Raw genomic sequence first — 11,256 nt, forward strand, 5'->3', positions numbered from 1 at the left:
TTAAGTTTCAACATTGTAGGTCAAGTGGTTCACAAGTTATTTCCAAAAAATGATTTTACATGAACAGGCCACTGTGACCTTGACCTTTAATAGACTGACCCCAAAATCAATAGGGATCATCTACTCTGCATGTTCAATCATCCTATGAAGTTTCAACATTCTGGGTCAAGTGGTTCTCAAGTTATTGATCGGAACTGGTTATCAATGTTCAGGCCCCTGTGACCTTGACCTTTAATGGAGTGACCCCAAAAACAATAGGGGTCATTTAGTCTGCATGAACAATCATCCTATGAAGTTTCAACATTCTGGGTCGAGAGGTTCTCAAGTTATTGATTGGAAATGGTTTTCCATGTTCAGGCCCCTGTGGCCTTGACCTTTAACAGAGTGACCCTAAAATCGTAAGGGGTCATCTACTCCGCATGACCAATCATCCTGTTAAGTTTCATCATTCTGGGTCAAGTGGTTCTCAAGTTACTGACCGGAAATGGTTTTCCATGTTCAGGCCCCTGTGACCTTGACCTTTCACAGAGTGACCCCAAAATCGATAGGGGTCATCTACTCTGCATGACCAATCATCCTATTAAGTTTCAACATTCTGGGTCAAGTGGTTCTCAAGTTACTGACCGGAAATGGTTTTCAACGTTCAGGCCCCTGTGACCTTGACCTTTAATGGAGTGACCCCAAAATCAATAGGGGTTATCTACTCTTTATGATCAATCTTCCTATGAAGTTTCAACATTCTGGGTCAAGTGGTTCTCTAGTTATTGATCGGAAATGGTTTTCAATGTTCAGGCCCCTGTGACCTTGACCTTTGACGGAGTGACCCCAAAATCAATAGGGGTCATCTACTGTTCATGACCAATCATCCTATGAAGTTTCAACATTCTGGGTCAAGTGGTTCTCTAGTTATTGACCGGAAATGGTTTTCAATGTTCAGGCCCCTGTGACCTTAACCTTTGACGGAGTGACTCCAAAAACAATAGGGGTCGTCTACTCCAGCAGCCCTACAACCCTATGAAGTTTGAAGATTCTAGGTCAAATGGTTCTCCAGTTATTGCTCGGAAATGAAGTGTGACGTACGGACGGAAGGACGGACGGACGGACAGGGCAAAAACAATATATCTCCTGGGGGAGACATAATTAACCACAAACACTCCACAGATAAAACAATGCCCACATTAGCTGCTGTGGAGAAATTTCAAATGGCTGTAGTGGACTGAAAAAATATGCAAAAATTAAATATATTTATAAGACACTGAGAAAACTACAATATAAAGCTCAAACTTACACTTTCTGGAGAAGTTTGAGTGTGCATAGTAAAAAGATTCACTGTCTTCCTTAGCTGCTTGGCAACTATTCACTACGTAAACAAACATGATGGATGAGATTCTACACAATCAATAAAAAAAAAATTAAAATACAGTGTTATACATCAAAATTCATGAAATTACTCAGCACATTTTACCTAAAGAAGGTTGCTACACGAAAATAAACTGGAATTTAATATAAGGAAACTAAAACAAAGTAATAAAGATTTGCTAACCCAAGTTATTCTGTCATAGAAAACAGCCTAAAAATGAAGGACAGCTCAAAATGCTAGCACAGTAGGTAGGTAATGTTTGATTGTTGCCTTGTACCGCAGTAAATGCTACAAAAATCTAAAAGTAAACATCCATCCAGAAATGTCTATATGCACACCACTGAAGTATGTACACCGTTTAAGTTAGGCATCATTGCATATAATATACTGAATAAAGGTTAGGATAAATATTACCATGTCTACCTTACTTAAATGGTGTACATACTTAAACGGTGTACATACAGACATTACCACATACAGCAGGAGAGAATGAAGAATGAATGCGAGGTAAAATGTCAACAGCATTACAATATTTCATGGTTCATGCCACTTCTACTGAAATTTTCATTTAAAATTATTGATGTAGATCTACTTTGAATCTATGAATAAATTTTATTCAAACTCAGTTGTTCCTCATCATTACCCTATCATATGACAAAAGGGCCATAATTCTGGTACCATCATTTCCTGAATTATGCCCCTTTTTTGCTGAGAATTTCAGGTTAAACTTACATTCTGTTTTATAACTAAAATATAGAGATTTGATTTAAATCTGAAGCTGTTCTTCCATACCATCATCTAAAAAGAGCTGTCCATAAGACAGTGCGCTTGACTTTTCTCAGTGCTTGACTTAAAAGAGCTTTGCCAGTAAAAACTTTATAAAACTTTGAACAAACATTTTAAGTTAAAAAGGGGCATAACTCTGACAACATTCAAATCAAAGTTATGGGGATTGTTTCTCCAAGTGTACACTTTGATAGTTCCTAACTATTTTAAGTTTCAAGTCAATAGCTTTGATAGTAACAGATATTTGACTTTATCAGAAACTTTAACAAAAAAAATTCTAAGTCAAAAAGGGGCATATCTCCATCAAAATTCAATCAGAGTTATGGATATTGTTTCTCCTGGTGTAGACTTTGATAGTAAATATCTAGTTTAAGTTCCAGGTCAATGCCTTTGATATTAACAAAGGTATTTGACTTTATCAAAAACTTTAACCCGAAAATTCTAAGTTAAAAAGGGGCATAATTCTGTCAAAATTCAAAGCAGAGTTATGGAGATTGTTTCTCCTGGTGTAGACTTTGATAATAATTGCTTTGTTAAAAGTCAAATATCTCTGTTACTATTTAAGCTTTTGACTTTAAACTCAAAATAGTTATTTGCTATCAAAGTCTACACCATACATGCCATATTTTCAGACGGTCAATAAGGGAGATTTGTTTAAAAGAGGGCTTTTTTAAAGGGAGATTTGGGTAAAAATAAGGGAGACTTTTATTTGCTCATTTTTTATGCGCTAAATAGCCGTTTTCATGAAAAAATCATCAAGTATTCTATATTGAATTGATGAGTGGAGCCAACACTTGTGTACAGAACGCATGATTATTACTTATAGCACTTTACTTAATCCAAGGAAATTCAGAATTCCATGAAAGATTGAACCAGGAACTTTGTTTTTGCTTTATGTGTTGATGCTTTTGCATCTGGGGACTCGTGATCTTTTTTAACATGTTTAAAGCATACAATACTCAAAATATTGCCGAGATATCATGTCAAAACAGTCTTTTAAGAGTAGTCATTTCTTTTCAGAAATGAAGTTGTTAAAAAAATGGAAGTCCTTTTGCTCGATTGTCCATGTTTAGATTAAAACTACATGTATTTAAATTGGGAATAATTTTCTCCTGTTAATTATTACAACATGACAATATCAAAAAGGAATGGCAGTCAATTCTTCGGGCAGAATGGACTGCAATTTATTTCATAAAATTCACTTATCCGAATTCATGCCTGTCCGAAATTCTGTGTAGTCCGACATTAACTCGCCAATTTTTGTTAAATTGTAATTGATTTCAAGTATTTAAATTGAGAAGCATACACTCGGTGTTAGCACTAACCTGTCTCTTCCTCTGATGGCTCGATAAATATCGAGGTCAGCAAAAACGAAAGTACACTTTGGCAGGTTGCAGAAAAAGACGTAATCTTAAGACTGGTGGACAGATAGCTCAGTGGTTTGCACACTGGCCTTCCAATCCTGAGGTTGTGGGTTCGATCCCCGGCAGCTACTCGGGAATTTTCAGAAACGCTTTTCAGTGTTTCCCACCCAACTTGAGCGCCTTTGAAAGTGAAATTGATCATGAAAAGGGCGCTATATAAATCTGGTATAATAATAATAATAATAATACATAGTTTTGAAAACTACAAATCAGCGACTTTGGTGGTATTGAATCAGTCTAAAATCTCCCATGCACATGTTTACAATTGCCTACGGGTAAGATTAAATGGTTTATTGTTTGGAGTTGATGAGAGTAGGTGGTAAGATAATTAATGCCTCAGGCGTGTATCTCTCGATAAACAAGCTAGGGATTATAGACAACTATCAAAATAATGTTTGAAGCTGCGCCACTCGTGAAAAAATCAGTTTTTGATGCTCACTTGTGAAATAAAATTGATATTTCACTGAAACAAACAAATATCCTCTATATATTGCTGTATCAAATACCAGTAGGAATCATAAAATAAAACAGAAAAGGTGGAAACTCCACAGGGCACTCAACACAACAAAAATAACAAGAGGACCATGATGGTCCTGAATCGCTCACCTCTTCCCACATGACCCAGTTTTGAGTATGACGTCGTTTTTTCTATTATTTGACATAGTGACCTAGTTTTTGAGCTCATGTGACCCAGTTTTGAACTTGACCTAGATATCATCAAGATAAATATTTTGACCAATTTTCATGAAGATCTATTGAAAAATATGGTCTCTAGAGAGGTCACAAGGTTTTTCTATTATTTGACCTATTGACCTAGTTTTCGAAGGTATGTGACCCTGTTTTGAACTTGACCTAGATATCATCAAGGTGAACATTCTCACTAATTTTCATTAAGATCTCATGAAAAATATGGCCTCTAGAGAGGTCACAAGGTTTTTCTATTTTTAAACCTACTGGCCTAGTTTTTGACCGCACGTGATCCAGTTTCGAAACTGATCTAGATATCATCAAGGTGAACAATCAGATCAATTTTCATGAAGATCCGTTGAAAAATATGGCCTCTAGAGAGGTCAAAAGATTTTAATAATTTTAGACCTACTGACCTAGTTTTTGACCGCAGTTGACCCAGTTTCGAACTTGACCTAGATATCATCAAGATGAACATTCAGACTAACTTTCATACAGATCCCATGAAAGTATGGCCTCTAGAGAGGTCACAAGGTTTTTTCATTATTTGACCTACTGACCTAGTTTTTTAAGGCACGTGACCCAGTTTCAAATTTTGCCTTAGATATCATCAAGGTGAACATTCTGACTAATTTTTATGGAGATCCATTCACAAGTATGGCCTCTAGTGAGGTCACAAGGTTTTTCTATTTTTAGACCTACTGACCTAGTTTTGACCACATATGGCCCTGTTTCGAACTTGACCTAGATATCATCAAGATGAACATTCAGACCAATTTTCATACAGATCCCATGAAAAATATGGCCTCTAGAGAGGTCACAACGTTTTTCTATTATTTGACCTACTGACCTAGTTTTTGACGGCACGTGACCCACTTTCAAACTTGACCTAGATATCATCAAGGTGAACGTTCTGACCAATTTTCATGAAGATCTTGTGAAATATATGGCCTCTAGAGAGGTCACAAGGTTTTTCTATTTTTAGACCTATTGACCTAGTTTTTTAAGGCACGTGACCCAGTTTCGAACTTGACCTAGATATCATCAATGTGAACATTCTGACCAATTTCCATGAAGATATTGTGAAATATATGGACTCTAGAGAGGTCACAAGGTTTTTCTATTTTTAGACCTACTGACCTAGTTTTTGAAGGCACGTGACCCAGTTTCGAACTTGACCTAGATATCATCAAGGTGAACATTCTGACCAATTTTCATGAAGATCTTGTGAAATATATGGCCTCTAGAGAGGTCACAAGGTTTTTCTATTTTTAGACCTACTGACCTAGTTTTTGACGGCACGTGACCCAGTTTCGAACTTGACCTAGATATCATCAAGATGAACATTCAGACCAACTTTCATAAATATCCCATGAAAAATGTGACCTCTAGAGTGGTCACAAGCAAAAGTTTACGGACGCACGCACGCACGCACGGACGGACGGACGACGGACACCGCACGATCACAAAAGCTCACCTTGTCACTTTGTGACAGGTGAGCTAAAAATGTTACAGGCTCGGTTTGATTGAGCCTGTTCCTGGATGGTAGAGGAAATTACCTGGTGACCTCAAGTAATTAGGGGTCACTTCACTTTGACCTTGACCTACTGATCTACTTTTTTGTTTTTTTAAGATAAGAGCCTTGAAATTTGGATGACAAATACAGTTTTGCACACAGACCTTAAAACTTGACTTTCAGTGTCCATGAATGTGACCTACAGAACTATTTTCTTAATATTTTAGCATCAGTTTGACATTTGAAACATGTTATTGTAGCTCATATTTCTCAGGTGTGTGATCCAGGGTCATCATGACCCTTTTGTTTTTTGGTTGTTGCAGGGTTGACTTTCCTGGGTGATGCTAGATACTCTGTAAAAATGGACAGTGAAGTCCTGGAGAGGTGTAGGAAGACAGCAAAAACAGCTGAAAAGCTTGCTCTAAATTTAATAGAGCATCTTTTGTTGAAGGACGAATTAAAGACCATGACTATATATGGCAACAAGCAGCATGGAAAAAAAACTCTTGATGAGGACAAGAGGTTGGCTCTAAAAAGTAAGCTTATTCATGAAAAAATAATGCTAATGAGTAAGCTTAAGCTCACCTTAGTATCTGCTCTTGTTGACCTATTTTAACTAATTACCATCAGTCTTCTGTTAACTTTTTATCTTCAAATAAAAATTTCTGTAACATTTGACCCTTTTTTTATATCCCCCCTCAACGAAGGAGGGGTGTATTGTTTTGCAGATGTTGGCCGGTCACTCTGTATGTTGGGTTGGTATGTAGACCAATCGGTTTCTGGATGGTATCTCAAGAACCTTTGGGCCAAGGGTGTTGAGGGCTGTAAACTTCTATTACACAAGTAACGTACATCTTGATGGTTTATTAGTACATTTCCTATATCTTGCATTGAACATAATTATGTCAAAAAATAATGTAGAATGTGGCGTGCCATGCACATATAAAAAAACTCCAGCGTATTTATATGTTTTTGATCTGACAAGCAGTTCGCATCTTTCTCAGTTGTTATAAACTACGTAACTTGAGTTCTACGGTCAACTATGTTTTACTTGTAGAGTTTTAGTGCCAAGTGCTTGTAAATTTTGTGATATTGTTTTTGTGTTCATTCAACTTGTACCTTACAATACTGTTAATGGGTTAAGCATTTCTACCATGATGGTTTATTTGTAGGTTCATGATTCTCATATCAAAGACCTATAATTATAATTGGCAGCTTATCTAAATCTCACCAAATCACCTGGCAGATTGGCCAAATCTCACAAATTCACGTTTGTAAATTATCTCCTGTTCTATTTACAAGTAAGACAGAAAAATAGAAAAATATCTTGCAATGGAGCAGGGAATTTTCTTCAAAATGACACCCTACTTGTCAAAATCCAAAAACAACAAACAAAAAGTTTTATGCAAGTAAGATAAGCCCCTACACGAAAAGCAGTGCATCTTATTTGCCATTAAATCATTGTATTGGCAAAGTTTAAGTGCATATTTTTGCAATATGTATAATATTAAAAATATTCTTGTCATGCAAAAATGTTTATTTTTCAAACTGGTAAAATTTTCACACACAATTTTTCCATGATTTTTTAGTTTACAAAATTTTGTGGCTTGCTGAGCGCAAAAATGGGATATCCGATTAGGTTATACAGGAGTTTCATATTTTGTTTACTATAGGTCTTTGCTCATATTGAATGAATATAAAATATATTATTTGTAAGAATGATAAATTTCAAGTTTACTTTGACATCCACAATAAACTGCCCCATGAATCATATTTTCCCAGTAGAAAATAAAGTCGTATATGGAAATACATTATTATTTCCTACAGTGGAAATATTTCTGTCAAAATTGGTAAAGGGGGCTAAATACATGTGTATGACATTTATCTCTGCATGTATTTCAACAATCTGCTATTTGTTGATTTATATTCACTGCAATTACTATTGGATCACTTTTTGCATATTCATATTTATTGTTGTCTAGCCCACTCGCTGTGAGCTTGACACAGTTGCCACAATTATAGTTTTGTGTATCTTCAGTGATAAGCGCATACGATTTAGTTAGCACAGTAACTTTATCATTTATTGTGATATTTTAAAATAACTTCGCTCATAACTTTTGTTCATCACCATCAGATGACGTGTCACACGTGTCAGTATCTCAAAAGGCAAGGTCACACTTGTGTAAAGGTGAAATTATATGACAATAGTTTAACTCTATCAGACTATAGCTTTGTCATCTATGGTGGAATTTTAAAAATAAACTAGCACAGATGTTCACAATCATACATCTGTGTCTTGCACCCAAACCAATATCAATATCCCAAAGGTCAAGGCCACACGTTTAGTTCAAAGCTCAAATATGAGTATAATGCGTCTCCTAATACTCAGGTTTATTTTTTTTTGCCCAAGGACTTGTCCTTCTATTCCTATGAGAAAAAAACATGATTGCAGCAGCATTTACCCTGATCAATGGCCAATGTAGTTACACTTTCACTTTCTGATTAACATTTTGTCTGGAAATACTGCTACATCTAATAGATTCGATGTCTGTTAGCCTTACTAACATGTAATTAACAAAATCAATCCAGTTGCTGGTCATTCAGTATTGTTTAAATTGATAACATGTTACTTTTTATATTTTCCAATAAAGATTTTCTTCTATACTGTCTTGTTATTTACAGATTCTTATATCCACATGTTTGGACTTGCACAATAAGCCACTACTCCATAGTAGGCCTGAAAAATCAAATAACAGCAAAAGCCTTGAGAAAGCTTCATGTGCAACACATTACTACTGGGCTGCAATTCTGTTTGGGTGTTCCATTTGCAAAAACATACCACTGATCTCTGTATTCAAAGACAACATGTAGCTTTCTATAGAATGGAAATTTCTGTACATCACACAAAATGCATGTCCATCCTTGTAAATTTAGCAGTGCTCAGTGTGAAGTATTTAAAGAGGAAATAAACACACCACTATGAAATACAGACCATATGACTAATGGGCAGTAATTAAACAAAATGCTGTAAAAAGTTACACCACTGGTCCAAATTGCCACAAATGTTCTTTAAGAGACCCTTTACTAAATGCTTTCAATTACACAATATGGCCCCTAGTGGACAGCACTGGTTTTCCCTATATCTGTATAGAAAACTTTGATACTCTTACAAACCACTGGCCTGATTTCAAAATAAATTTAAACAATTGTCATGAAACTTGAGCAATGGGACTCTGGTGAGCAATCTGTAAATAGGAGAAGGCAACTGTTTTAGCTGATTTATGTCCCTTTTCAATTTAGAATATTGGTTCAAGTTTTTTAGATCACCTCAAGGTGAGCTTTTGTGATCACTGTCAGTCCTCTGTCAACAATTTCTTATCTGCACAATAGTGGTTTCATTTATGATTTGATTTTAACCAAACTTGCAAACAACTTGTGTCACCATAAGATCTCAGTTCCTTTTTTGAACTGGCCAGGTATCATTCTTGGTTCCAGTGTTATGGCCCATGAAAGGGCCAATATTAGCTATTTTGACCTTGTCTGCACAACAGCAGCTTCATTTACAATTTGAATTTAATCTAACTTGCACATAACTTGTATAACCTTAAGATCTCGGTTCCTTTCATGAACCAGACAGATCCCAATATGTGTTTCAGAGTTATAGCCCCTGAAAAGACCAGAAATAGCTATTTCAACCTTGTCTGCATAATAGCAGCTTCATTTATGATTTAAATTTAAACTTTCACAGAACTTGTATAACTATGAGATCTTGGTTCCTATCTTGAACTGGGAAAATCGCAGCATGGATTCTATAGTTATGGCCCCTGAAAGGGGTGTGGGGCTTGTTTTCCTATATGGCTATATAGAAAACTGTGTTCCTTGGGTGACCCTCTACTATATTCCTTCAAATAATTTTGATTCAGGGAAAAACATGGCATCCAAGGGGCTTTGCTTCTTTTCCCTATATGCCTATATAGAACTTTGAAAATCTTTTTGTCAGAAACTGCTGGTTCCTTCAAATAATTTTGATTCATTAAACAAGTGGCCGCCTGGGGGAGGGGCTCATTTTCCCATATGGCTATACAGAAAACTTCTTGTATGAAACTACTGGCCTGATTTGAAAATAATTTTATTTGAAGTAACTTTAAGGAAATTTCAACTATATTTTCTCACAATTCTTTTGATTGATCTTATGATTTTTTGACCTTCTTGTCCTTAAGTGCAATGATAACAGGTGAGTGATATAGGGCCATCATGGCCCTCTTGTTTTTTTTACAGTATTAAGTCTGGCCAACAGATTTGATTGCTATGTTTAAGCAGACCAGCTGACGGATGAGTATCTGACTACCAGCTGAGTCCAGACTCTGAGCTGCCATTTATCAGTGAAGACAGGAGTCTTGACAGTTTCTGGTTGAAGATGGAAAGAGGTTTGGACAGCTCAACTGTCCTTTTTCTGCAGGGCAGCAATGCTGATCTCTAGAGGTGTTTTAGTATGGTTAGAATAAGAGCTGTCTCCATAGGATGACACATGCCCCCCGATGGCACTTTGAATGAATAGTTATGGCCGATGTTAGGGTTTAGGACCTTTGACCTACGGACCTGGGTCTTGCGCGCGACACGTCGTCTTACTGTGCCACACATTCATGCGTAGTTATTTTAAAATCCATGCATGAATGACAAAGATATGGACCGGACATGCCCATCATTGCACTATCATGAAATATGACCTTTAACGTCTAAGTGTGACCTTGACTTTTGAGCTACGGACCTGTGTCTTGCGCGCGACACTTCGTCTTATTGTGGTACACATTCATGCCCAATAATTTTAAAATCCATGCATCAATGACAAAGATATGGACCGGACACACCCATCAATGCACTATCATGAAATATGACCTTTAATGTCTAAGTGTGACCTTGACTTTTGAGCTACAGACTTGGGTCTTGAGTTCGACACGTCGTCTTACTGTGCCACACATTTATACGTATTTACTTCAAAATCCATCTATGGATGACAAAGATATGGACCTGACATGCCCATCAATGCACTATCATGAAAAATGACCTTTAACGTCTAAGTGTGACCTTAACTTTTTAGCTACGGACCTGGGTCTTGCGCGCGACATGTTGTCTTACTGTGGTACACATTCATGCCAAGTTATTTGAAGATCCATCCATGGATGACAAAGATATGGACCGGACACGAAAATTGCGGACAGACAGTTCAAAAACTATATGCCTCCCTTCAGCAGCATAAAAATTCAAACAGATCACAGAAACAATTTGGCAAACTGAAATTTGAATTCATTGTTAAGGTGTAAGTTCAATGAGGACAGTGAATTTTTTAGGTTTAGTGTGAGCAAAGAACATCTCAGATCTTCAAAAGAGACCTGTATTCTGTACAAACAAAAATGTATTCATTGAATAATAACAGGTGAATGCAGTATAACCCTGACATGCATTTTTGGCAAATTATTCCCCTT

Source organism: Mercenaria mercenaria, chromosome 2 (assembly GCF_021730395.1).
Source record: "Mercenaria mercenaria strain notata chromosome 2, MADL_Memer_1, whole genome shotgun sequence".
In the NCBI taxonomy this organism is placed as follows: domain Eukaryota; kingdom Metazoa; phylum Mollusca; class Bivalvia; order Venerida; family Veneridae; genus Mercenaria; species Mercenaria mercenaria.